The sequence below is a fragment of the Bombus flavifrons genome, chromosome 12, assembly GCF_040668555.2.
Source record: "Bombus flavifrons isolate JBK064 chromosome 12, iyBomFlav1_principal, whole genome shotgun sequence".
Classification (NCBI taxonomy): domain Eukaryota; kingdom Metazoa; phylum Arthropoda; class Insecta; order Hymenoptera; family Apidae; genus Bombus; species Bombus flavifrons.
In genome coordinates, this window is record NC_138453.1 from 8,753,968 (window position 1) to 8,780,656 (window position 26,689).

General features: G+C 45.9%; 1 long non-coding RNA gene across 1 annotated transcript in view; it reads right to left on the reverse strand.

Moving 5' to 3' along the window:
- The window catches only part of LOC138185759 (uncharacterized), a 138,058-nt gene that overhangs the window by 90,611 nt on the left and 20,758 nt on the right, over nt 1–26,689 (reverse strand). The window contains exon 2 of the long non-coding RNA XR_011174705.1: nt 5,316–5,344. This is a non-coding gene — a long non-coding RNA (uncharacterized LOC138185759). The remainder of the gene's footprint in view (nt 1–5,315; nt 5,345–26,689) is intronic.

Genomic DNA, 26,689 nt, shown 5'->3' on the forward strand with positions numbered 1-26,689 from the left:
GGACCTTCGCTATTTGCTATTTATGCTAGCGAGATCCCGAAAATCGGAGCATTGTTGCCGGTCCGCTCTCCGGCATTGACTAGAAAATCGATTCGAACGTGGACGCGGACGCGCTCTGTGAAACTCGCTTTCACCCTTTCCAAAATATCTGTCCACTTCGCGTCAATATTACAATTTGGATAAATATGCGACTCGACTCGCCAACCGTGCTCGTTGCAGATTCTAACCGCGACGATTACCCCGCGGACGCGCCGCTTTTTAGATCCATGCACGCTAATCGACCGAATCGTCCCGGATCCGCGCCACCGCTGTCGCGAAAAACCGAAATAAAATCGCCTCGTATCGCCATCGCCTTGCGTCGCGTTCAAACGTCCACCGTATACGCTGTATGTGGGTAACCAGGCCATCGGAACACGTTAGTCGGATTTATGATACACGACGACAAGTTCGCGTCGATTACAAAATAAACGCGAGGCTCGGTTCTTGAGACTCGGGCTTGCAAGTCTAAAGCTACGAATGTTCTGAAGCGTCCGAAGAATCTCGTCCCGACTAATCTAATATTTTTGACTCGTCTTTTATTTTAGATATTGATAAAAAAACCAGTAATTAAAGGCTGAGAAACATTGGACCTGCAGAGACACCTGAGTCAAGTACTTCGCTTTAAGTTTGCTCAATGTCGAGAGCTCAGAGCGATCGAAATATGATCGATCCTTTGATCTGATTGCACCGAATGTGCAAATACTTTCAGGAACATCTATATAAATGTGTATGTATTTATTGTTCCAACGTATTCATCAAAACGTCAGTTTGTAAGGAAATGCATCTTCTGTAAGCATAGCCTAAGACCCACATCCGAAGAACATTAGTCGAATCGTGCAAGAATTGATCGGATCCCACGCGTCTTCTCACTTAAGGGTAGGTTGAGTTGTCTGAACGAGACCGACGTTGAAACAGGACTTGAACGAGGCCGTGAATCCCCTCGTGTAAAAATGATGAAAATTCTTACGAAGTCGTCGCGCTATCTCGCAAAGGGTTTATCTAAGCCAATCTCCGCGTAACAAGGCTGTAAACCTTGCGCTGCTGGCCAAAGTAATAACTCAACTGCCAAGCGAAATAGATAAAAATTATATTCACCGTACCGACACTACCACATCGTTCCTCGTTTTTACACAAAGATGGAAAAAAGGAGACCGGATAATGCAGAAGCAATCCTTTCTAGCTTTCTAGTTTTGACGAGCCAACCGAATGTGATTGGATTAATATCTTTGTCAGTCCCTTTTACGTACAGTATAAGCATTGACTTGCATCCATAAAGTAGTACTGGAATTTTTGCGTTTCATTCATTTGCATCAAAGCCAACACGAAATTAAAATATTCTATCTAGCGCATTTTTTTCATTTTTCAAGATACATCGAATAAGTGAAATGGTATTACGCTGGCTGATGCAAAATAACGAGTAGACCTTCTAAATTAAATGGTGGAAAACTAGTAAAGCACTCGATCTTTTTCTCTTTTTTTTTTTTTTGGATCGTTTGCAGACGATAGATAGGACATTTGTAACTAAAGAATGCGAGATTGCTTGAGATCTACTAGTAATGATGCTCTATCAACATTTTAGATTACAGAACCGCTCAAGATTTAACCATTTTCAATCACTCTTCTTTCCAAAGTTCTTCCCGCGTTAACATGTAACACTCGTCGAGCGTTAAGACGCTGTAACCAAGGACCAGAGAAGCGATATAGTAAGTATCATCTGCAACCGGAAGCGCGAAACGGGAACGGATGCCCTCATGATTTTTCGCGTGTACAAAGGTACAGAAGGGCTCGATAGGATAAGATTTCCGTGGTGATATCGGAACGAACGAATGGAGAAGGGGAAGATAGAGGATGAAGAGGTGAGGAAGAGCAGGAACAGCAGAAGCAGTGGGGGTGCAGAAGGAGGCAGAGAGGGGATAGGAGGAGAAGAGGGCATAGAGCAGCTGAATAGGAAGCGACACAATGGACCTGGGTGGCTGTGGAGGCGTGTTATCAAATGGGTTCCTCATTCACATACTGCGGCCTGAGCTACCTGTGTCTGTCTGTACCGGTGTCTGTCTGTTATACTTATTCATACCGCCCATTGTGTCCTCCACTGTTGAGTCGAGTTCAGTTCAGTTGAGAACGCGATGGAACGTGCCACAATGCACGAATATGGGCTGCGCTGCTCTGCTCCCCCCCAACCCCTCTATCAAAGCTAACTCTTTCTCTTTCTCACCCTCCCCCTTTGCCATTTGCCACCCACCATCCGAGCCCGGGTTAGATTCGTTCGGGCGACTGAAAAGAAATTGTGTTGGGAAATTGTATCCGCGAGAAACCCGGCCGATAATGTGGAATTCTTGCCTTCAACAGCCGCCACAGACTTTGTCGCCGCGATAGTCCGACAGATTCCAGAGAATCGACCGTATCGTTAATTTGGATTTTCCAAATCTTATCTCATGGAGAAGCAGACGCTTTGTTCATTTGCCATAAGGATATTTTCTACCTTTTAACTCAGCGTTCAACACGCAGAGCAACCGTTACGAAATATCGTTGGAAATAACGAGAGAGAAGGCTAATTTTGCGTCTTCACTTCGTTCTTAAAGCCTGAAATCCCCGAGAAGTTCATTTTTCGTGAAAGAAATCGAGAAATACGTAGAACGCTTCTTGAAAACTTTTTGCTCGAGACAAGAACGGGAACCAAAGGGCTAACTGCGTGAAAGTAAAACCAGTACCGCTATGCAAAATTATATTTCGTCCGTGTCCTTAATTAAAAAGTGTTCAAAGTTCGCGAAAGCGCTTAACAGACGATTTTTCGCGGGGAGAGCCGGAGGAATCTTTGAGTAAATGATGGACCATCGATCGGCAGGCTCGACTTCGCGTTCCACCGATTTCTCATCGAACAAAGAACGGGGAAGAAAGAGAAGTCGGAGAAAGTGTCGGAGGGCACGTCAAAGTCAGACGTCAATTGTTCGCGAAGGAAAGCACCAATGCCCGATTAAGTCCGCAAGATCACCCACCCTTCCCGTCACTTTCGGATCCTGCGCCCTTCCCTCCATCCTTTCCTCCCCCGCTCGTCACGCTCTTTTCATTCAACCTACGACGTAACGAAGGTAATTATGGGACGCGTCGTCGACGAAATGACAATCTGATATCACGCACGAACATAAGCTGGCAAAGGTACACGACACTGTGCACACCTTTTACGAATATATTACGTGTACATCTGCCTATAAAACGTCGTAGATGTATCGAACTTATGTTCGAACAATTGCTCTACATTACGTACAGAGACTCAACACGATGGACTCGTCAAATTTTTCCCGTGTGGTCTTCGATTAATTAGAATTCCAAGAGAAACTGACCTATTTTCTCTGACTATTATGGTCTTTATCCTATCGTATAATGCAAATGAAGTAACAGATTCACAACTAAAAGATAAAAGCGAAAGAATTCAACGTGTACAAAACATAAGCAGGTGTCTCCCATACTTACTACATTGTAGCGCTCGTTATTCGAACAGACAAAAGTAACGTTCAATTCGCTGAAAGAGTAAGAAAAAATTTGCAGAATCGCGCGTAAAAGTCTGCGTGACGCGAGTAACGAAGGAATACTGAAAGAACGTTAGAAAAACGAAAGAGGGGGAAGACGGGAACGAAGAAAAAGAGCAACGCTGCGGGCCCTCTTCTTCGCAGCAAGAAACGTAGGAAGAGAAAAGAGCGAACGTATTACGTATAAGCAGGCATAGGCTCTGGATGAGCCACACGCGGACGCAACGGCATACAAAACTCGCTCAATACGTCATTCAACCGAAGAATACGGTTCGTTCTCGCCATTTTGCTCCCAGAATGAGAGTTTCAAAGGGAATTAAGGATTCAAAGGCATCTTTTGCGCGGCGCGCACAAAACGGCCAGCCACGGTCTTCTTTCTCTCTCGTCTCTTTCTCCGTCTATCGTGCTGCTCCTCGCGATTCTCTTACTCCGCTCGCCTATCTTTATCTCGTTCCTCGCTAGGCTGTCTCTGTATTTGCACACGTTTCTCTCCTTCTCGCTCTTTTTCTCTCTCGCGGGAGAAGCATGGAACGCGCTCTCAAGACGAGGCGATTCGAGGCGGCCGTTGGTTGCGTATACGCGCCCACACAGCAAAAGAACTGAAATCCGTACAAATCGTTGTACAATGCTCGGAAGAGCGTTGGTTAACGCGCGCGGCGCGCCGTCCGTTTCTCTATTTCGCCTAACATCAGCGAGTGGCCGACAAGCCAGACGCCGATGAAGAAATCCGCGTGAATGGCTCAGACGAACAAGAGGCTGACCATGTTTCGACGAATATTCAAACCGTTCGCCGTTGAAACGGCCGAAATCGCGGAACTAAGACGCGGCCAGGAAAGAAGAATATCGCGTTGCTCGGCGAGAGATCGGGCAACTGGGCCGAGAGTAACGCGCGCGAATTCTGAGTGAAAAAGGAACCTTGAGGCGGATTCGTTTCACGATCCTCCTTCCCTCGAATCGCCGGTAAAGTATTCGAATCAGACTTCCTCGGATAATCCTACAAATATTTTAGTAGCATATTCTAACGTTGGAACGCAATTGTCGAATTTAGAATTCGTAGAAATCGCAGAACAGAAGGAAAAAATCAATAGGGAGCGAGATATAAATCCAGAGCCTTTATATTTGTCACGGGGTTCGAGATTCTTCCGCGTTGACGCGAAAAAAAAGTCTCCCTTTAGGGTAGAGAATCCACTATACTCGGGTCAATCATCTCGTCCTACTGAACTCGGTCCAGCAGTCTGGTCCACGCGCGCACACCCTCGTGAAAGATCCCTTTCTTTACGATCTTCGTTACGTTCCTTTTTTTTCCGCCTTGCCGCGGAACAAATTCGTGCCACGATTTCTATTTACAATAGAGAAGCAGGGAAGGAAGGGGAAATCGGCGACTCGTCCCCCGATTGGTTGATTAACATAAAAATGTCCGTGCTCGTAAAGGCCACCGTATACATATATTACGAACTTCATATATATACATATCGCGAGGGAGGGATTATAGTTTCTGATTGTTATTCATATTCGGCCGGCAGCCACGCGGCCGAGCATCGATACGCGCTTCTGTGTTGGGTCAATATAACGTCAGCGAGAGGAGGGTTGTACGCGTGTGGGGTGGTGGTTTGGACTGGGGTACTTCCTTCTCAATGACACTCTTTTTTTTTCTCTTCAACGTTAATGCAACGAGCCGTGGCGCACGGGTTTAAACGATTACTCACCCGCGGCTCTGTCTGGAATGAAAAGGGCGAAAGTGCCACTTACCGCGCCACGGGCCTCCGAGACTCCAGCACCTGGAACAGAAATCACGTCCTAATGAGACCAGCGGAGTTAAGCAGCAAAGTTGTAGAAATTGCCGGGAATTTCGAGCGAGCCGAGTGGAGGCCTGCTTCGGCCTTTTAAAGCGCGTTTCGCGCCAAATCAGTAGCGCTAAGTTTCGCGATCAAAGTTCGTTTCAACGCGTCAGATAAAATCGGGCCTTGATTAAAGGATTTTTCATGTTTCGTAGGCGGTCGATCGTAGCCAATTACGAAACAAACGCGAAAATCGCGACAGTTCGCCGCGCAGAACGTAGCATCTGAGACCTTACGAAGACTATCTTTATTTTAACTTTAAATTTGAAAAACAGCAATTGTAACATCGTCGCTTTTCTGTACTTTTTAATTCGTGGCTCGCCTAAGACTAATCATATGATTCATAAATACGTTTTGGTTGATTTTCTACCTGAGCTGTTACTTTACGACTATAAAGGTATATTTTAATATACCTACATAGTCATAATGAAATTGTTAAATACTTTTGCGAGGTACTGTACTTTTACTACGTTAACATTTACGTATGTACATTAGGTTTTGAGATTAACTCGCTTTGATCTATAGTACAACTCGAGCAACGAATTAAGGGAAAAGATAGTAAGCAAAACGTGGAAGCTTCCGGAGCTTCTGTCCTCCGACTGAACGAAGGCAAAGCTTAATCGCGGGTGTGGGTTGGTACGCAACCGCGTCCGGATCCACTTTCCAATAACTGGGAAGTATCGGTGAATGCGGCAGTAAGAGTTCAAGGCTCGGCCTGGCGCGTTCTATCAGCGGGGACGTTGCGAGGCACAAAGGACAAGCGTTTAGCAGCGGCATGCGATTTCGATCCGCGGAAGAGGAACGAGAAATCAGAAGAATAAAGGGGCGAGTACCCCGCAAAGTCACTCGACCTCCATCAGCCATCCTTTGCCCCCTCGCGGCGACGACGATCTATAGCCTCTACCTACATTATATTTCTTTCGTATTTGCCTCTTCTTTCCCTCTTTCTCTCTCTCTCACTCCTCTGTCCGTGGCCAAACACACAAACGGCCGCACCTACACGTACACACAAGCTGAGCATTGCCGCGGTCTTATCGGCAGTTATCGGGCCGTGATGTCACACAATGGGGCAGACAATGCTTGGTACAATACACCCCCTGCTTCTAAACCATTCAACCCTCGCCAGCCACCTCCTAGCTCATCCTTCTTCTCCAGTACCAACTCCCTTCCGCGGATCCACCACTCCTACCCTCTCTCGGAATCAGCCCAATCCCAGCAACTTAATAAACGTAATAGCTGACTGCGTCACTTCGCGATCCCAATGATATGTCCATGAGATGGAAATATATTCCAACATATTAGGATGACCTGGCACCGTGATCATAGTATTTCAGCGCATATGCGTTGTGAGTTTGTATAAAATATCGCGGACACTTGGTTGGCTCGCTTCTGCGATACGAAAGGAAACGGATTCCGATCTACGGGAACAATGTCTCGTTGAGAAATCTATCAAGCGAGAAATATATGATTCTTAATTGTATAGCACGAGGTAAGATGGAAAATTGAGGTCAAATCGATTCCAAATTTCATACTAAAATGTAAAAATGAGACCGGTAATCCGATGAAAGGCCGTGAACTTGTTTATTATTCGCAAACACGATATCGTCGATAACATCGTTGAGGAGGATAAAACATCTTGGAAAACAAGCGAGAAAGGTGATAGTACAGGGGAAAAGAAGGGATCGAGGACGAAGGGTGAATCTGTGCACGCATCATCGGATCGACACCACGCCCCCGTACGCGCTTCTAGTCGATCCACCCCTACGATCGCGCAATATGCTACCCCGCGTGTGATCACCCTAAAGCACGTACACGAGTCGATACACGAGTCATTGAAAAATGCGGTTAGCCATCCATTATTTCGACAAATTTTCGCTTTACGTGTATTATACTTATTGAGCGCATGGCAGAAGGGGGCATAAACAGTATCGTCGGTGAATTGGAAATGTTCGCGCGGTCAAAAAGATCGCGTTTCATTGCTCGTAAACTATCAACCGAATTGTTTTTTGTGTAAGCCGAACCAAAAAACACGCGCATGTGGAATAAAAGAGCTACATGATTTATCGACAACAATTACAGACTTTGAATGCCGATCCGTTTAAAGTTGTCAGGCGGTGAGTGTTTTTTTTTTTTTATTTATTTATTTTTTATTCCTTTTCTATCGCTTTATATATATATATACATATATATATATATATACATATATATATATATACATATGTATGTATGTATATAGTATGCATATGTATATATATATGTACATAGCCAGGTTTGAAAAATATAAATCGAAACGTACCATGACCATGAGGCTGACTGATTAAATAAAACTGCGAAACAGTATACAGTACAGGAATAAATCAAAACGGGCCTGGAGAATAGGAAGGAATCCCTGTCGGTAAATTTTATCGCACGGCAATAAAGCACGTCACGAAACACAATTACATCGACTGCTGACATTTCCAAGCTACATCTTCCAGCGCGGCTCCGCGCGAGCCACGGCTGCGACCGTTGATACGTATCTTCGAAATGGCATCGGAGAAACGTTAATTAAGCGAGCAGATGCGCCGAGGAAATAGTAAATCATACGACCACCCCGTGCGAACACAACGCTCGCCGCGTCGACCGCCTTATCTTCGTCGGGTTATCGAGATAATGATAAATCGCTCGTTCGAATTGGCCCCTTCCAAGGGCGCGCTTTAACCATCCTGGTGAAGGGTTGACGGCTGTATAATGCCAGGATCGTAAAGTCATCCGTTTTGGGGGACGTTCTAACGATACTTTCAATGTCTTCATCATTCTCCAATACGCTGCCAATGTGTATGTATAGAAACGAGAAGACAAGTATGATGGCACCAGGGGTAAGAGAGCTATTTCTCTAGATTCACTCATCTTTTGTATAGTAATTTATCGACTATTGATAGAGGGACGTTGATCTTGTAGTCGTCGTTCAACAAATGGTACTTTCTTATGACTAGGAAATTTCTTAAGTTTGAAAGTACAATGGAAGGATCGTCACTATAATCGTACGTAGATTCACATCTCTATGATTTTTATAAATTTCCTCATGAATATTAAAAGTTGTTTTATTTGTTGAAACGAGGATAACGTTCACGGGCGGAGATTCGAAAATCGCAACTGGACTGAATAGAAGGAACAGCCAGTTATCAGCCACGTGTTGTCTGTATCTATTATACAGAGTTGTCTATTGTACAGAATATAATGGATAAATGATTATGCAAAAAGAAGAGAGATACCATAACGATACTTTATAGTCGAAGTACCTAATCCATTACGATCAATCAACTCTGAATTCCTACCTACTTTCCAGTTCTACACTTTATAGACAAAACGGCACTCTTCGATTTCAGACTGTCGCATTAGGTGGTAACAGAGCCACCAGGCGAACAAACTCTTTGATAACCCTAGAGCGACTGGTCTGAAAATAATAATATCGCGACGCAGTACATTAACGAGTAATTAACTGCTTCGGTCGATTCGGTAGACAATCCGGAAGACGGCAGTAAAACAAGGTTAGCTCGCGGGGTTGAAGCGAGCACGGGGTGGTGGTGGTAAAAGCGGTGGAAGTGGTGGCATCGGAACCGCCCCGGCTTTGCAACCCCGGCGAATGGAGTGACAATGCTGCCACGGGATTCACAGTTCTCTACCACCCCTTTTGTCTTTCCCCTCTTTCCTCTCTATCTCTCGCGCGAGCTGCCGTCCCCTTTCATCCCATTTGCAACTTTCCGGCTTTCCAACCGCCCGCGCCTTTCGATCCTCCACCACCCACGCAGCCCCTTTATCCTGTCTTCATACGCCGCTACAATCTCGCCGCACGCGCACCTTAAGGCAAACGCCTCCTTTCGAAACGATTAACTTCGCCACGTGGAGAAAAAGAGGGAACAGATGCAACACCGATTACACGTTTCATCCGATTTTTGTGCAAATGCGTACGATTCTAAGACGAATTAAGATCAAAATGCAAGAATCAATGAGGATGTTTCAACGAAGATGTTATAACGAACACGAAAAGATATCGTTGATTTTCTTATAGGATCTTCGTTACCGCGAAAAAGATTAAAGAGGAGATTTCATTCGTTTCTTTTTTGAGAGGATTAAAACGTTTTGTTTGTGATTAGAACAATTATATTGCAACTATTAGTCACCGTCTTTATTATCGCATTAGATGTATAACATGGTGATTTCGTAAAATTGAAACAGCTATTGCTATAATTTGAATTATTAATTCACGATTAATTTGTAGTACGCTTAGTAAACCTTGTACGATTACTATAAACCGACTAAAGTATTTGAAATCTCACGAATGGCAGTGTATGTAACGAATGAAATGATAGATATGAGTCACAATAGACGTACAATGAAACATGTATATCTAGAAGATAATAGCAACTTTAATATCATTAAGTATTTTATTACTTGCGATCGACAGTGTATTCGTCTAACATTTATTGGAAATCCTATTTTTAGAAGACAAAACGTTAACCTCGCAGAGAAACGACGAAGAGTGAAAGGAATATTGTTTACTCGAATGACAGACAGGGAGAGACAGGGAGAGACAGGGAGAGACGGGGAAGCCCGCGTGCCAGTTGAGTATAAAGACACGCAATCGAGTAGGAAAAAGGGTGGAGGGATGCAAGCTGAAACGTATCGAAAGGATCCACCACCCCTATTTCACAGAAACGACGTTCGGCATCCCCCCTTCTCTTGTCATCCTTGTCGTTTGGCCGTTCCACTCTTGGAGCCTCTGCATCTTCGTCTCTCGCTCATCCTCTGTCTATCTCATCCCCTCGCCTAGCCACCCTCGCGCTCTTTTCTCGTATCAGATCGAGTCCCTCTATTTCGCGTCCTCTATTATTTCTTTTATCAATCTGCGCGCTTTCAGGACGCTTTGAGGCCCGCTGAAAGCTGCGTGATAAATCATGAAATGTAAGAACCTACACCAACACAGAGACACCAGGCTACTACGTGCATTTATAGATATTCGTACGTGCAGACACACGAGCACAGACTAACGCGCGAAGACGAAGAGAAGGTGTTAGTGTAGCGCGGTGGAAGATGTGTGCAACAAGCTCGTGTAGAAACACGCGCGCGTACACGCGTGTGTGTACTTACCAACGTGTGTAAATACGTACATATATAAGCAACGGTTCAATAGGCGGCATTGCCGGGGCGAACGGCATCCATACAGCTCGCCAGATGAGGTCTTCTAGCTTCCGTGGAGTCCGCGTGAAAGGATGCCCCAATAATATTCCATTCACCAAACCACCCCCAACTTCCACCCTGTAGCTTTCCCTTCCGCGTATATACCCCATCCCCGGACCGGTCTGGCCCGTGCCCACCCGCCATTGATTTTTCATTCGTTGGCTTTTCAATAGTTTGTTATGAGCTTTCCTTCGGCGATGTCTCCTCTACCGGTTTCCACGGGCCAGGCTTACCCTTCTTTGAAACGAGAAAACGCCGGTGGTTGGAGGCGAATTTCCGACTGGCCAAGTCCAACCGATGTGCAACCACGTCACTGTCCCGGTGAATTAGATGCGTTTGTTGCGACAAAACTCGCGACTTTTTCACGAGTCGTGTTCGAATCGCCAATGGATAGCCGATGCGTACGATAACATCTGGAAATGCGGCGATTGTGAGGAATCGCGACTGCCGATTTGAATTTCGATATTTCGTACTACGAATGCGAGTGACAGGTGTTGGAGAGACGACAAGGTTGAGATCGATCGAATTCGAGGAGCACGCGACAAGTTTCGAGCGTCTCGCTGGTGTTAATTGAGCGTATGAAGGGAATCGTTTGGAATAAAGGGGCGTTTAATAGGCGAACGTGTGAGAATCTGATTGGAGAATCGACAGAAATTTTATGCTTCGAGTCAGTTACGCGTGCACTGGTTACTGGACAATTGCGCTTAATTCGAGGACAGTAAGAGAGACACGCGGAAAACTCGGCTGGTGAAAATTTTCGAAAGCATTTCCCCGCGAAACAGAGCGAAAATAACCTATAACTTTAATCAGGGATGAATAAAGGCAACCCTTTTCGGAGCGGCGCTGCGTCAAGGCGAAGAATGGAGATGAGGATGTAGCCGAGTATCGGCATTGTTTCCAAACAAAGCACGCCTTTCATACCACCGTGTACCCGCCCTGCAACCCCCATCCGCTTGGTCCACCCACAACCCCCCGCCCGTGCACTCCCCACGGCTTTTCAGTCATTTGACACGCAAAGAAGTCAGGCAAGCCGGCATTGTGGCGACCACCACCACTGCGACCTATTGTTACCAGACCACTACCATAACCACCACCCCCGAAATCCACCCTTTCCTTGTTACCCTCTTGCCACCTTTGTCGAATTTGACGGTCGATTCGATGACTTCGACCTAACGGAAACGCTGTTCAGACCTTTATCAAGTTTCCCCCTTTTAATCTCCAACGAATGCTTCAAATGAAACTTCCATGATTATTTCCTAAAGTCCGTTCGAAACGAACGAACGCGTCGCACGAAAGATCGCGTATTTAGCCACAGACAGATCGTATGGATCTAGCGTTCGACGCGAGTATTCATCATCGAAATTGCATTGCCAACTTCCTGAAAGCAGTCCCATCGGGAAGGCTCGGAGGCAAAACAGAATGGGACACGAGTAGAGAGAATTGGCACCTGCCGACACATCCACGCTAGCTATAGGCGCAATCGTATCCTGTGTTTCCAAGGATATCGCGTAGCAAAAGCAAACATCGATGACGCGTAGATATCGGATGAATGGCAGTGAAAATGACGTATAATGTGAAAGGAACATACGCGTGATATCTTTTACGATTACGTCGATCATTTACACCGGAAAGACGAAGAAAATCGTGCAGCAAGTTTCAACAAGCTGGAAACGTTCTCTAAGCGTATACACGAGCGAGATAAATAATAGTATTCGGATCTGTCTTGTAACGATAACGAGGACGCACGCGACGCGATGATCGGCGTGCACGTCAAGAGCGATTGCCGGCCCGGTTGAACCGCCTGAACGAATCAGTAGTAGCGCGACGGTCGCGAAAGCATCGTCGGAATTATGCATCGGGCTGCATAATTTCGCTGCATACGGTAGCACGCGCGTCTGCGGCGCGCCGCCGGAGGGGAAAAGTCGATGGCTCGTAATGTGACAAACGAGGCGTCGTGATGCTGTCACGAAAATACCAGCCAAATGCCCGATACGCTCGTTCAAAGCCATTCTATTCGAATGTCGATACCTCGCGTCAGTCTTATTAATCTTCCGGCGCGAGCGTCGGGATATATTGCGTATTATAAACCGTAATAAAAAGAGGCTCCAACGAGAAAAGAGAAAGGAGAGGGGAAGAGGAAAAAGAGACAGCAGGAGTAGGAAGAAAGAAAAACGCAGAAGGAAAGAACAGTGAGTGAGTAAGAGAAAAGCAAGAGGGAGAGAGGAGGAGGAAAGTTGGGAGAGGGTGGCGAGAGCATTCAGTGCGCGAATTCTATGCGACTCGTACAATACGAGTCCTCTCGCGGAAAGCTTGCACGCGGCTGCTGCTCGAGATTTCCAGATTTCACGGCAGTGAATAAGCTGCCGATGCAAATTTAACCGGCGCTGTCGTTCCCCGCAGAAAAAGCCTAAATGCGTGCCGGAATAATTTGAATTTTTTCCCTCGTTTCCGGCCTCACAATGCCGGCCTCTCGCCGATCCGAGAGAAAGTTCGCGCGAACGAACTTCTCTCTGTGTCTCTACGACCCCCATCCGTCCGTTAAACAACGATTTTCCGGCCTGAATCGAAAGCTCGGCCTAAAACCGACCAAATTTACAGGGCCAACGATCGAGCAGGCTCTCAGAGAATAGGGAAATAACGGATGAGAAAATTGGACAACACGAACGTGTATACTACGCTGTGCAAGATCGGCTAATCGAAAGACTCGATGGAATCAACGGGAAGGTAGGAGGACGCAAATAGCCACGTCTGCCGACAGAGGAACCTGTTAAAAGTTGGAAACTGCGTTCACAGAATAGGGCGGTGCGATGAAAAGGTATACACAGGTGCAGTCAAACGTGTGTGGATGCCAGTGTCGTCGGTCACACGCACAGGACGAAGGACGATCGCCGTGTAAAAGGGATCGAGGAGAAGCAGGAGGACGTCGAGTTTGGTGTTGGATAAAGGGGAGGAAAAGGGTGGTAAGGTAGAGGGGGCGTGCAGAGAGAGAGAGAGAGAGTGTAAGCGTGTGAGAGAGTGAGAGAGAGTCCATGCGAATATGTTATACGCTCAAGCTCGTTCGCTCGTAACCGCGCAGTAGAATAGACGAATTGTTCGGCAGCAGAGCTTTTGTCTATTTTACGGAGTTCCAAGGGCTTCGAGCGGAGGGGCGAGTGGCGCAGCCAGAGCGGAGAAAGACACAGGGGGTGAGGGAGTGAGCTGAAAGCTCGGAAATATATTCTCAACTGAACGTTGTACGGATTCGCGCACCGGGCGTTCCTAATTATTGTTTTCCAGGCATCCGTCCTTTCTGGTTGCTGCGGTGACTGAAATTCTCGTTTCGAAACTTTCCCTTCGTTGCTAGCGTCGAGGAATTACGGAGCGAACCACCGGTCGCCTCATTTTTTTTTTCCACATCTCTTTCCAATCCTATTCAGCGCAGACGTGTGGTCGCATTACCGCGTATAGCAAACGGTGTGTGCAGAAATTAATAAATTATCGAAGGACAATGCGTTCTCCTAAAGCGAGATGTCGAAAATTTTCAACCGTATCACCTACCAATAAGCATAGAAGCGTGTAAGGGAACGTGAAACTTGCCGCAAACCGTGCTGCATAATCTCCAACCATATAGACGCAGACCTGCTATTTCCATTTTCCCCATACGTGCACTTAAATACATTTCCAGAAGACAAGATAACGAACGTCTCGTTAGCTTTTCAAGGCACACGCGAAACACGATGGAGAAGCTGGAATACGCGATAGAGGAAAGGACCGACGGTGCAATAGGGCAAGCGAATGCGAAGGAATATAGGGATGGTTAGCGGGAGAGAACGAGAAGGAGAACCGAGAAAAGGGATGTTGGTGGGGCGGTCGTATCGGTTAAGTGGGGGAAATTGCAAAACAATGAGACGACGGGGTAGGGGTAACAATGTGAGGGACAATAGGCCTGATAATGTGCCAGAGAATGGACGCCTAGACAAAAGAGTCGAATAAGGGCGCGCGCACCTACCCGATCCACCACCCACATTACACCATTGACTCGTCCGTTGGCGTATAGAGAACGGAAAAAAGACACCTGCATGCTTCGATGTGGGTTATTTTAAGTTCGAAACAATGCCAACACCGTGTGAGTTAATCTTCTCGTAGGAAAAGCGAATAAAAAGTTTCGCGAATCAACCAAAGGGATACAACGCGAATCAAACTTTCTCGTCACGGATAAAGGAGAAATCGCCATAAAAAATAATTTAATTTTCTCCGATCTGCTTCTCAAAATACTATATTTTCTGTGGAAAGAGTTAATAAAGTTTGACAATCGGTTAAAGCAAAACGATTGGATTATCAAACGGAGGGACGAAACACCACCGAGTAACCGCTATGCGGAATAAACCAGAGGGATCAGAGCGGAGATCAGGGACAAGGGTAACGCGTGGAACCTACCGCAATGCCAGAGGCCAACGCCTGACATAACCGCGAGTTCTGGAGGGGTTGTGAGTCAAGGGGTTGAACGATCGAAACCTCGGCGTTAGCAGCCCGCTCGTCTGGCGTGCACCTGTTGTTTCTACTTGCCCTGAATCAGTTTGCGCCCGTATCACTGCCGTGTCCGATCTATCGTAATCGACAGTATAAAATCGTCCTTTAACTTCCAACGTTTTAACGAACAACGTTTTCACAGTTTGTTCGTAAGTTTGGTACGATTTACCAGTGTCTTGTACGTACGAAGATGTTTCCAAGTTAATCGTCGTTTCATGGAAATTCCACTTTCGTCGTCAGGTCATAACGTAACTTGTTTTTCTCGGAGAAGCACTGTCCCTCCTGGCGACGCTCTCCGATAATTAGCATTTAACACAGCTGCCAAGGTACGGGGAGGTGGCACGGCTAGATGGAGAACAAGAAAGTGAACTCTCATCGTCTTTTCGCTCGCTGAAAAATGCGTCGCGACAACGTCTACGAGATCGCGCGACGGTGTCGTTCTTCGGAACTAAGGAAGCAAGTGAACTCGACGGCTCTGACAGAAGAAGCAAAAGAAAGAGGCGACGCGATCCGCGATAGAAAAGAGGAAGAAAGTCCGAAGGAAAGGGCCAGAAGGCACGGAAGAAGAGAAAAGAGAAGGCAGAGAAGAAAAGAAACGGACGAGGAAGAGAAGAAGAACGACGACGAAGAAAAAGAGAAGAATCGCGACGAGACGAAAGAGAGAAGTTGTGAAGAGGGAAAGACCGAGGCACCGAGGACAGAAGTGGCCGTACAAGGCAGGAGCGCCACAAACAGTCCATAGAAATACCCCGGCCGTAGAATGCAACTGCCTCTTTGTGTAGCAGCTTACACAGATAGCCCGCGAGTTCGTGTTTAAGCGAGCGTCGGTGTGCGCGAGAGAGTTCGCGAGCGCGCGCCTGTTATTTAAGCTTCGCATAATGGCAACTCTTTTATGCTTCTTGTGTCTTACATCTGAGACTGTGTCGCTCCAGAGGGCGCATTCATTCCCGTGAATACCGTGCACGGGCCTTACAATGGCCTTCTCTACGCCGCCTGCAGCACCTACGGCACACCACCGAGCTGCGCACTCAAAGTGCAGCCACTCTAAGGATGCGCGACGCGGTCGCCTTAGTTTACAGCCTTAGGACAACCACACAGTGTCGCCCCTCTTTTTCCTATCTCTATCCACAGCTCTAACTCTTCGCTATACCGCGATTTTTTCCCGTCAGAGCATCGCGTCTCGGTCTTCTTCTTCTTCCTCTTTCACGAACCTTACACGGTTTGATAGTTAATTTGCAGCGCGACCTAACGAGACCGGTCTCTCTTTCTTCTTCCAGCCCTTTTCCATACTCGCGGATTCTATCTATACCAAGGAACCGGAGAAACCGAGAAAGAAACGACGAAAGAAAATCATGCTCGCGATAGGAAAGAATACATCATCGAAACGACTGTTCCTCGAAGCGATGCGAAACGAACCGAGAGGAGCACCGCGGACCCCCCTCGTCTCTCGGCGACGTTCCACTCTTTCATTTATTCCGCGAGGGCCGTCAATAGGAGAAAAAGCTCGATCCGCAAACTTTTGTGCCGCTCGTTCGCTCCGCGACGACCTTCCGGGGGAGGCGACTTTCGAGGCCGGTTTATCGTCGAACGATCGTTTCTCCGAATAATCGCGAACGTGCCTAACGATCGTGGCCGAGGTGGTTGGGTTCGTGCACACGAGGCACGCCACCTTGCGATCGGTCACAAAACAGCGACACAATAACCGGGCCGCAACAATGCCGGGCGACAATGCAGCGCCACCAACACACCGGCGAGCCGAATCTATTGTCTGTACTTCTCTTGTTCTCCTTTCATCCCCTGCACTTCCACGACGAGCCGCAAAGAACGAGGGAGAGACCCGGTGAATCGAGCTGCGCGCGGGGTAACAGCGGAGGGAAAAGCTATCCGCGAATGTCGCGACCTCACGGGACGACTTTGTTTAATTGCGCTGACTCGATTAGACGACCACTCTGCCAGACTCGCTCGAGTTCTTCCGCATTGTATTTTTGCGGCCGTTGTTAATGCCGTAATCATCGTTCCCCCGGAGTAACAGGAATTCAATGCGTCGTTCTTCATTGACGTCTCGACCATACCCTTCTTCCTCGATTTTCCTTTCTCATTCTCACCATTCGAAGCTCGTGGCCAGTGAATTAAGAAAAGTACGTATTGGAAACCAGTTCCTTGCTCTAAAGATTCCTCGTCGTGGAAGAATCTGTTATGCTTGGTCTCCAATGAAAAATCCTTGGTTGCAGCTCGAATGCAGAAACGAGGTTGACCACCGCAGCAGAGATCGTTCAATTCTCTTCGCAAATCAAAAATGCAACTATCAGCAGAGGGGTTGCGGGGGAGAAGATCGCCCACTTCGCGAGGACCAGCCAAAAGAATACGGAGTGCCGGGCGAGTGGAAAGTACCTTCACGCAGCAAGATGGATAAGGGAAAGAAAAAGAGAGGTGATACGGGTTAGACCGTGGCTGTAGACAGAGAAAGAAAGAGAGAGAATCGGCCGCCCCACTCATCCTCCCGTCCGTCTCATTGTGTCGGACGATTGTCTTAGAATAATGGCGGAGACTCACAATAGTGACTACAATGCTTGCTCGTCTAACAATGCGGTGACGTCACGCAGCGTCGTGTACGTGAATGTACCGGCACGGGCGCCCCGGCGTCGTGTGCGTCGTCTCTTCAGAGTTCCTCTTTCTCCCTCCCCCTTTCTTCGCGGCTCCACACCCATCTTTCTCTCGCATCCCCCTCTGCCCTCCCCCTTTCCGCGATTCTTCGTTTCGTTATTCGCAGCTCGATCACCCACTTACGCTCGAGTGAGGTTCAATTGGCACTAGCTTCCAAGATTGTACGCGTTGGATACAATTAACGACCCGGTCCCGGGCCAGAGAGATCGGCTAAACAATCGTCGCCGAGGTTTACGCAAAAAAAGAGTGGCGCCTGTGGGAGCAAAGGTTGCGCGGAAATCAGCGTACAAAAGCTCTTGGAGAAGGAAGCAGCAGATAGTAATAGCAAAAGGATGTATCGACAGAATTCGATCGAATCGTCAAAGAAATTTATTTCCTACACAATAGAGCTAGGTTTCCAAGAGGACAAATCAGCTTTCCGACGTTACCTTTCCTGTCTCTGTTACATCGATCAAGTTTGACTTTCATTGGTCGCGTGCACGGCCCCTGTCGTCTTTCGGGGCACCCCTGCGTGACCGTGGATTCGGTCAAGTCATCCCTAGGGATCACTTCGAAACGCGATTCCACTCCCCTTTCCTTTGTTACGCGATAGGGCGTCGGTTAACGAGGTTATTAAACGAAACGATAAATGCAATTACATATCGACCGTTCCACGTGTGAATTCCATCTCGATATAAAAATCGAACTTTTCCATTGAATCTTCTTTATGTGACTAAGAGACGATTAATCGAGAGAGACGAGTTATTTCGCCATACGCATTGTCAATCTCTCAGACCTAATCATTTCTTTTTTAAGGGTCCTTTACCTTTCTACGCATCATTTGTTAAAAATAAATTATATCATATCCCATCTACATCGAAGCCATCTAACTAAAATCGATTTGCTTTTGCTAATTTACAACATCGTAACTACAGAAATTTTTAATTAACAAGTGACCTGCTGAACAGATTAAATAGCTAAAGAAATAAACATTTCGGTAGTTGCTTGTTATTGAACAGAGTAATAAACGCAATTACACATCGATCGTTCCACGTGTGAACTTCATCTAGCGCGATACAAAGATCGAACTGTTCTTCAACTAACTAACTATCAAAGGAATAAGCTACGATTCACGTAAAACAGTGAAAGAAACAAGTATTTCGAATATATGGTTGCGTGAATTTTTATACAAGAAAGATCTTCAGCGATGGTTCGCGAATAACAGCTGCAGGATGAAAAGAAATCCCGTACTTTCAGATCGCAAGAAGCAGCCTATCGACGAGATAAGAATAAACCGGCGCGTCTTGAGGGCGTGAATGGGAGCCGACTGTTAATTAATACCGGCATTCGAGTCGCATTAAATTGCACGAATTGTACGGCATCACCGACGGCAACGCCGCCTTTTGCAAAGACCAGGTGCAGGTTGAAAAGACTCTTATTAGCAAATAGCATGGTGCACCCAACGGAGCTGATACACGAGCGAATCGAAAGAACGGAAGGAGGATCCTCTTCCTTGTGCGCGGCCGCGATTCCAGCAGGATCTCGCAAAGGTTGAGAAAGCCAGACTGCACAAGTGGGATAGAGAGAGTCGAGGGAGGCGAGTTCTTTCGACGTGAACGAGATTTCGAGACGTTTCGCGCTATGAAGACGTCGATTTAAATACCTTTTGGTCGATTCGAGCTGCCTTTGGAAACACGCGTTTCAATCGCAGACAACGGAAAGAATTGTACAGGAATTTCGTATCTCCTTTTTTCCTTCAGATAATTAAATGTCACGTCGTTTCATGAGTAATGCCGTCTCTTATTTCGCACTTTGAGTTTCTAAGGTAAACTCAAAGAGTACATGCTGAGATGTATATCAATTTTTTGCAGCATTACGGACAGATATATATCTATTTCATATAGAAATGGTCGATATTTATGATTAAGGAAGGAAGTTTAGCGGTGGACCAAAAACATCGAAAATATCTAAAATAACGAGAGTTATTGGATTATCCACTCTATGCAAATGAAACTTATAGAAGAACCAACGATAAAAGGCTATTTGGGAATACTTTATGTAGCTATTATACGTATTACGATAATATAATTAAATCTTGAAACCTGCAATGTGTCCTTTATAATCCCCCATGATTAATCGAAGCATCAACCCCTTCAGTTCCACTCTACGAGCAACAGAAATTACCATATATATAAGTATCATCTAGCTTTCTCTGGAAGAAGCAGATATAATAACTCTGGCATTCATCGAATGTGGAATAATATAGTGACGAAACCACGGGACGAATGTTCGGTTTGCTCAACGTGTTTCAACCAACAGGAGCATTCTTTCCAGGCCCCGCCGTTTGATGAACGAGAAACGATCGGCGACGTTCAAAGCGATCTTGCGCGCGGCGGGAGGAACGACGATAGCACAAAGATTTCGCGAAAGGGGTGGGCAGGGAAGGGGATGGCGGCGAGCAGAGGAGAGAAAGAGATAAAGGGAACCCAGAAAGACAGGGGTACATTGTGCTGGGCCGCTTGATACTTTATTCCGTATAAAAGGAACGGCGGAACAATGGCGGGAACGCGGAAGAATGGAATGAAATGGGACCGAGGGAGACGGATCGAGAGAAAGGAGGAAAGAAAGAGGCGCACTCGCGCCAGTGTGAAGACTCATCACTCTGTAAACAATGCGAGAAGCGAGAGTGACTCAAAGAGTGGCGGAATCCTCAGAGTCCTTCCCTCGGTCGGCAAGAGGGGGATGATAGAGGACAGGGGAGGAAAAGTCCATCTACGCCTTCATTTTTCTAATATTTCGACTTTCTTGATCATCGACGGAGCTTTCTTCGCGCGCTCGCCTCGAGAACTTTGTGGTCTCGTGTATCGAGCATCACGCGTGATGAATCCTCCACTCTAATCTGGCAAATTGCAATAATCAAACGTACACTGGTTCGTGAAAGTATTTAAACACTTAGCATAGAAACTTTTTTTTTATTTTAGTACTTTTAGTTGTAACTGTCGAATAGTATCACTGACTTTATACATAACTGTAATAATTTCGAACAAATTGTCAAATTTATGGTATTTAATTTCATTTTGAATTTTCCATTCCCATGATACGTATTAGTATACATAATAAAATGAAATTAAACATTTTGAAACTAAATAATTTGGCCGTAAATTGCCGTGGTCTCCGACAGTTCAACGTATATCATCGATACAATGCACCAATGTTAAATCAGAGAGACTGAACATTTATCATTTGCATCCCGAAAACTCGCTGCGAAAAATTCTGCGACTAGTAAAGCGTGAGCGATGAAATGACAGTATGGTCGTTAGGACAAATGAAAGTTGGCGGGTTCAGGAGGTCAGAAAGCAGCGTTTACGCAAAATTCGAGCGATGCCGACGTCGGCGTGGTGATCGTCGTGGTCGCTGTTACGAGGCGGATTTACAAAGCTATCGGCCAGGCAGAGGCCGTGGTATTGTTGGACGAAGATAGGATTCCTTTGATTGTCCGGGACTGTGCGAAACCGTCCAGGAACGAAAGGGAGGAGGAAGAGGAGGCGAGAGGCGCGCACTGGCAGGAGAACCCGCTTTACATAACGCGTTATCCACCGCGACAATGGCCGCCGAGAGCCGCGCCTCGAGAAAGAATCGTTTGATGTCGAAGGATTCATCGCGACCGTGCTTCAAGTGAGACCAACAGAGAGAAGAAAGAGGCCAGGAAATGAAGGGAGTGGAACAAGGAGGGCTGGAAAATTAATTTCAGCCGGTGAACAGAGAGGGAACGAAAAGCATCGACTCTGGTTGAACGCTTCAGAATAGTCGAGAAAGACGGAGAAACCTTTCGACTGTCCGAGATCGAAGCGTAGTCGTCTGCCACCGATTTCTTTTTTATCATCCTACTACCACTCTCGATAAATACACCCTCCTTCCCTCATAAACATCGTATATATCAATTTCGATGTTTCTACGGCGAACTACATCTGACTCTTAATCGACGTACTTGAGTAATTGACCAACGAATTAGGATCACGTGCAGACATTACACTATGCTAAGTAGAAACGTTATACACACGCGTACTATGTCAAACAAATTGTCCCTGGTTGTTTGCATTGTTATCAAATACGCAACAATTACTTGATTCGTTTAATTTATTATTACAGCATATTGAAAAATATCTGCGTATTCTTGTGGGGACATAACGAAGAATCATTTTTACATGCATTTATATGCGTTGTATTATGAGTAACTACAGAAACGATTCAAATATTCATCTTTTTACCAAGAAAAATTGATTGGATTTTAGATAGAATGCTATGGAGCAAAGGTTAATTATGTTAACATGAATGTGAATTTGAAATATAAATTTGAAAAATGAAATTCTTTATATGAAAACGTCGAAAGAAGATTTAAGTTCACGTGTCACGGACATTGCACACGAATCGATGCTGGACGCCTCGACTGATTCTTGTCCCTCGGCTGCAGGTTGAAGTGACTCAAATGTGCCGCCAATGGTACAAGGGTGCGTGGCGCCAGCCAGGGTAAGTCCCATAGAAGTCGTAGAAAGAGAACGAGAAGCAGAAGGCGACCCACAAAGAACGAGGCAGGGAAAGAAAGACGAGAGGGGGTGGGATGGGGGTTGAAAATATTTAGACATCCGCGAAGGGATGAATAAGACTAAATTGTATCCACAATGCTGTCTCAGAGGCAGACGCGCTCTGAATAGCCTTAATAAACTCGCTGAATCCTCGGAAATATTTCCAAGCCGGAGGAGTACCGAATGCGGCGAAAACTCTTCTCCCCCTACCGACTTCGCGTTCTTCTCGTTCTAGCAAAGCAACCACCCTGTCGCCCACCTCTCGCGACCAACATCGCCACCCTCTGCTTCTCTTTATCTTCTAGATATCTACGCGAGATACGAACGTGACAGGGCCCGTTCAAACTTTCCTCGAGAGGGCCTTACGCAACGAAACGTAGCCAAATAAAACGTAACCAAGATCAAAGGGCTGAAGATTATTGGAAATCTTCCTTAAAATCAACCATCATGAAAAATAAAATTAATTTGAAGAATTTTATAACTTTGAGATTTAGTTACATTTTCAAGTACAAAGAATCAACTTAGGTATAGATAAACTAACGAAGGTTTCTACGACTCAAAGATATAATCGTTAAAACAAGCAATATTTTTAAAATTAGGCAGAGGCTGGCAAAATACATGTCTAGCTTCAAATAATTTTATTCGATGATAAAAGAACGATTTTGGTGATACGAGATTTATCGACAACACGTTGAATTTCAAAACTGTCCTTTAAAAGAATGGAAAACGTGACTTATCGTATTCTTCTTCTACAAATAATTTTTCTACGAATAAGATTCCAAACGGTGAACAGTGTTTTAATTCTAGCTCGGAAAATGAAATCGGACTTACTTTCCTCAGAGTCGAAGAAGATAACGCTACGACACTTTCTGTCCAGTGTCCAGAAACTTTCGTCGGAGCATGAGAGTCACTAATGGACTCCGATTGTGGCCCCAGTTTCTTCATTTTCCTTCAAATTCCTACGAGTTACACGATGCAATACTACGATTCTTTTATGAAATCCAAGATAGATAGATGATATCTATGATCATTTCGCGATTAAATTAAATTTATGAAAAACAAGGACACGATTCTTCCATCTTGCTTTTAGAGTGGCGTCAATGGAAATGGGATATGTAACGCGTAGCTCTCCCATTGGTCTGTATAATACGTAGATTTGCTACCCGCTGCGATACACTTTTCCCTGCATTAGGAAAAGAGCATTCGCTCGTTTGTCCTACACACCGATTTGTTTCAGCTCGCAACTGTTTCGCTTCCAGATTTCCTAACAATTTCCAAGAGACTCCAGAACGAATCGAAAGGTTTCGATAAAATGAATATCTTCACTAAGAGATTCCGCCGCAGCTTCATCGATTTTCCTATCAACTTCCGATAAATTCCAAATTTCCAAGGGATTCCAGGGAAGTGCCGCCAAGGTTTCGATGAAATAAACAATTATAACTAGTCGCGAAGATCCTACCCACAAAGCAAAAAGGACGTATCGATTTTCCCGAATCCCTGCGAACGATTCTCTATTCAACTCTAAATCGATAGGTCATTACGTGTTTCTGTAGAAATCATGGAAGTCGAGCGTTCGCAGCGCGACGCGAAACGACGATGACAACTCGGAGGAACACGTCGAACGCGGGTGCACAAGGTGAGCGAGAGAAACGAACTGCGTGAAAGGGTGCGGAAAAGGAAGCAGGAGAAGGAAGGGGCAGGTGGAAGCGAAGCCGGGCAGAAACGGATTCACGATTTCGCATGAATCGCTAGTTACTGAATAAAGTCCTTTCTGCCGGGTTGGCCGGAGCTGGCGGTGGCTGACTTTACTTTATTATATGTATATTCGCTGCAGCCAGGATGGAAGAGGGTTTTCGCGGAGTTGAAGGGACCCAGAGGACGGCGGGGGTGTCTGGCGGAGGAGGCGGTGGGTGGAGGTAGTCATTCAACCGTGCGGTTCTATGAAATCAAAGGCCACATTGTCACCGGAATTACCTCCATTCGGAAACGACGTATTCAGGCTAGCAGGCGCACGTGGAATTAACCCTATTTGTTTGCCGCCTTCGAGTCGCGTGTAACGAAGCCACGATTTATTCGCGTATGCCACCGCGCCACGCCGCGAGGGACACACTGATCCTGTGTGTGCGTGAACGTATATGCGAGGATCCAAGCGGCCTAGAATCGATAGGAGCAGCACGGGGTGAAGGAAAAGGAGTTTGTTCCAGCGGCAAGAATCCTGAATCGCAGCTAATGACTCGTTACCAGTCGTTCGTTCTTGAATAAAATCCGCGCGTCAAACGGGACGACGACGTGACGACACCGGCGCTGCTTTATGCTGAAATGCCAATTACACGGACACGACGATTAAGCGAAATAGCCGTTATTGGAGCACGTCGCCACGAGGATGCGACGATTAGACCAACGTCAGGGAAAGCAAACTATCACCGCCACCGAGAGACACGAATCCTACCATTCCATCGCAATGCAGAGAAATTTTTATATGTGCAGTGGATCGTGAAAATGTTTACGCTTATCGCACAAAGCTTTTATGTTTATAGCATTATATGCGTTATTTAAAATATTTTTTAATATTATTAGCACTGTAACGAGACACGATTATCATAATTATATACGCGTATACACGCACAATACAATGCATATTCGTAAGTATCTACAAGTGTTCGAATACTTTCGTGAACTGTACGTACGTATTCGAAAAGAGACGAAGATAAAATAAAATACACGATCTCTCGTTCAGCTCCGATAATGATCAACGGAGAATATTGAAATGCAAAATATATGTATATACGCAGCCTATATTTGGCTATATCTAATTTCTATATGATCCTGCGGAGATCTTCTATTTGGATCTGGTCGACAATGAATAGAAAACGCGCGGACATCTATCGTTTTACCGATGGGAAGTGCAGCCGAATTTTATTGATTAATTGATCGGCGATCCGTCACCGGGGTAGTTCACCAATAGGGTTATTATATAGGCTATCGCGTCGATCCTGTCAGCTGTTGGCGTTACGGTTAAACCCACCCGAAATTTCACGCCTGCAGATGACACCGCCTAATTCACCGGCTATCCCACGCTGCGATATCGGTTTAGAGATTCGACTAGCCGCAGTGGATTTTCGTTTATTACAGGCAGGTGTAAATTATAATTATTTCGGTAACATCTGCCTTCCCTTCGAGCGCTATTCCAATCTATGAAACGAGCAGTTCCTCCATCGATTCGATCGAACGTTAAATTTTCCACGCCTCCTTCGTTCCATAAAACTAATATCTCCTATTAATAACTGCATTCAATTAGGACAAGGTCTGCTAACAAGAACTTAATGGTTCTCTAATTTCTCATCCTGATATGCGATTAAAATCTTGAATTAAGAAATTCAATTTGAAATTAAAGTATTTAAAAAGAAAAGATAATTGGATAAAGAGAAATTATCGTCGATGAAGACGCGTTAAGAAATTCGAAGTTTGAAAAGCAGTGAAACTAAAGTTAGTATACAGCGTATATACCGAGCCACGTGTGTCTTCAGGACCAAATAGCCACACGTTCACAGGTGGCTGCAGATCTCGCGTGCTGTATTCGGTCGTGCAAGTCGCAGACTAGGGGATTCACGGAAGGTGTGTTATTTCAAAAGCTTTCAGGGCGCACGATCCTTGCGGTCGCGTTGAAGACCGCTGACGGAGCACCTCGTTCCCACCCTGAAACCGCTAGCGAGCCACCCCCCTCTGCCTACGATAACAATGGTCGATTTTAATACACCTCGCGCGACAAGGGGTGAGCGAGATGAACGAGCACTGACGGGGAAAAGGCGATCTACATTTGACGTGCGTCCTGTGAATAAAAGTTGGGGTGGAGAGAGTCAAGAAGAATAAAAGAGAGAAACGATAAAAGAAAGGTGGTGAAAAGCGAGAGAAACTCAAAGACACAAGACCAGAATAGGCGAAGCAAGTAAAAAAATAGAAAAGGAAGGGCAGGAAGCAGAAGAAGCAGAAAAAGAAGAAGAGGAGGAAGAAACGAATGGATGACACGATAGAGGGTGCAAAGGGGAAGGAAGAGAAGCAACAAGAAGAGAGTAGAAGGGCAGAGGAGCGTGCAAAAGCGCACGCAAAGAAAAACAAATGAACGCTGCCTAACCGAAACAATTGAAGCCTGCATGGAATAGGGGTTGCTGGCCTTTTATGTTGCCCACCCTCTATGCTCGCCACCCCCGACCATCCACCACCTTTACCAGTGTGCCTAACCCGCAGCTATATCCAACGTCACTTCCACCAGCGCCTCCTCTCTTCTTTCGTCAACCCCCTACCCCCCATTTTTATTCCCCCATTTTTGGCC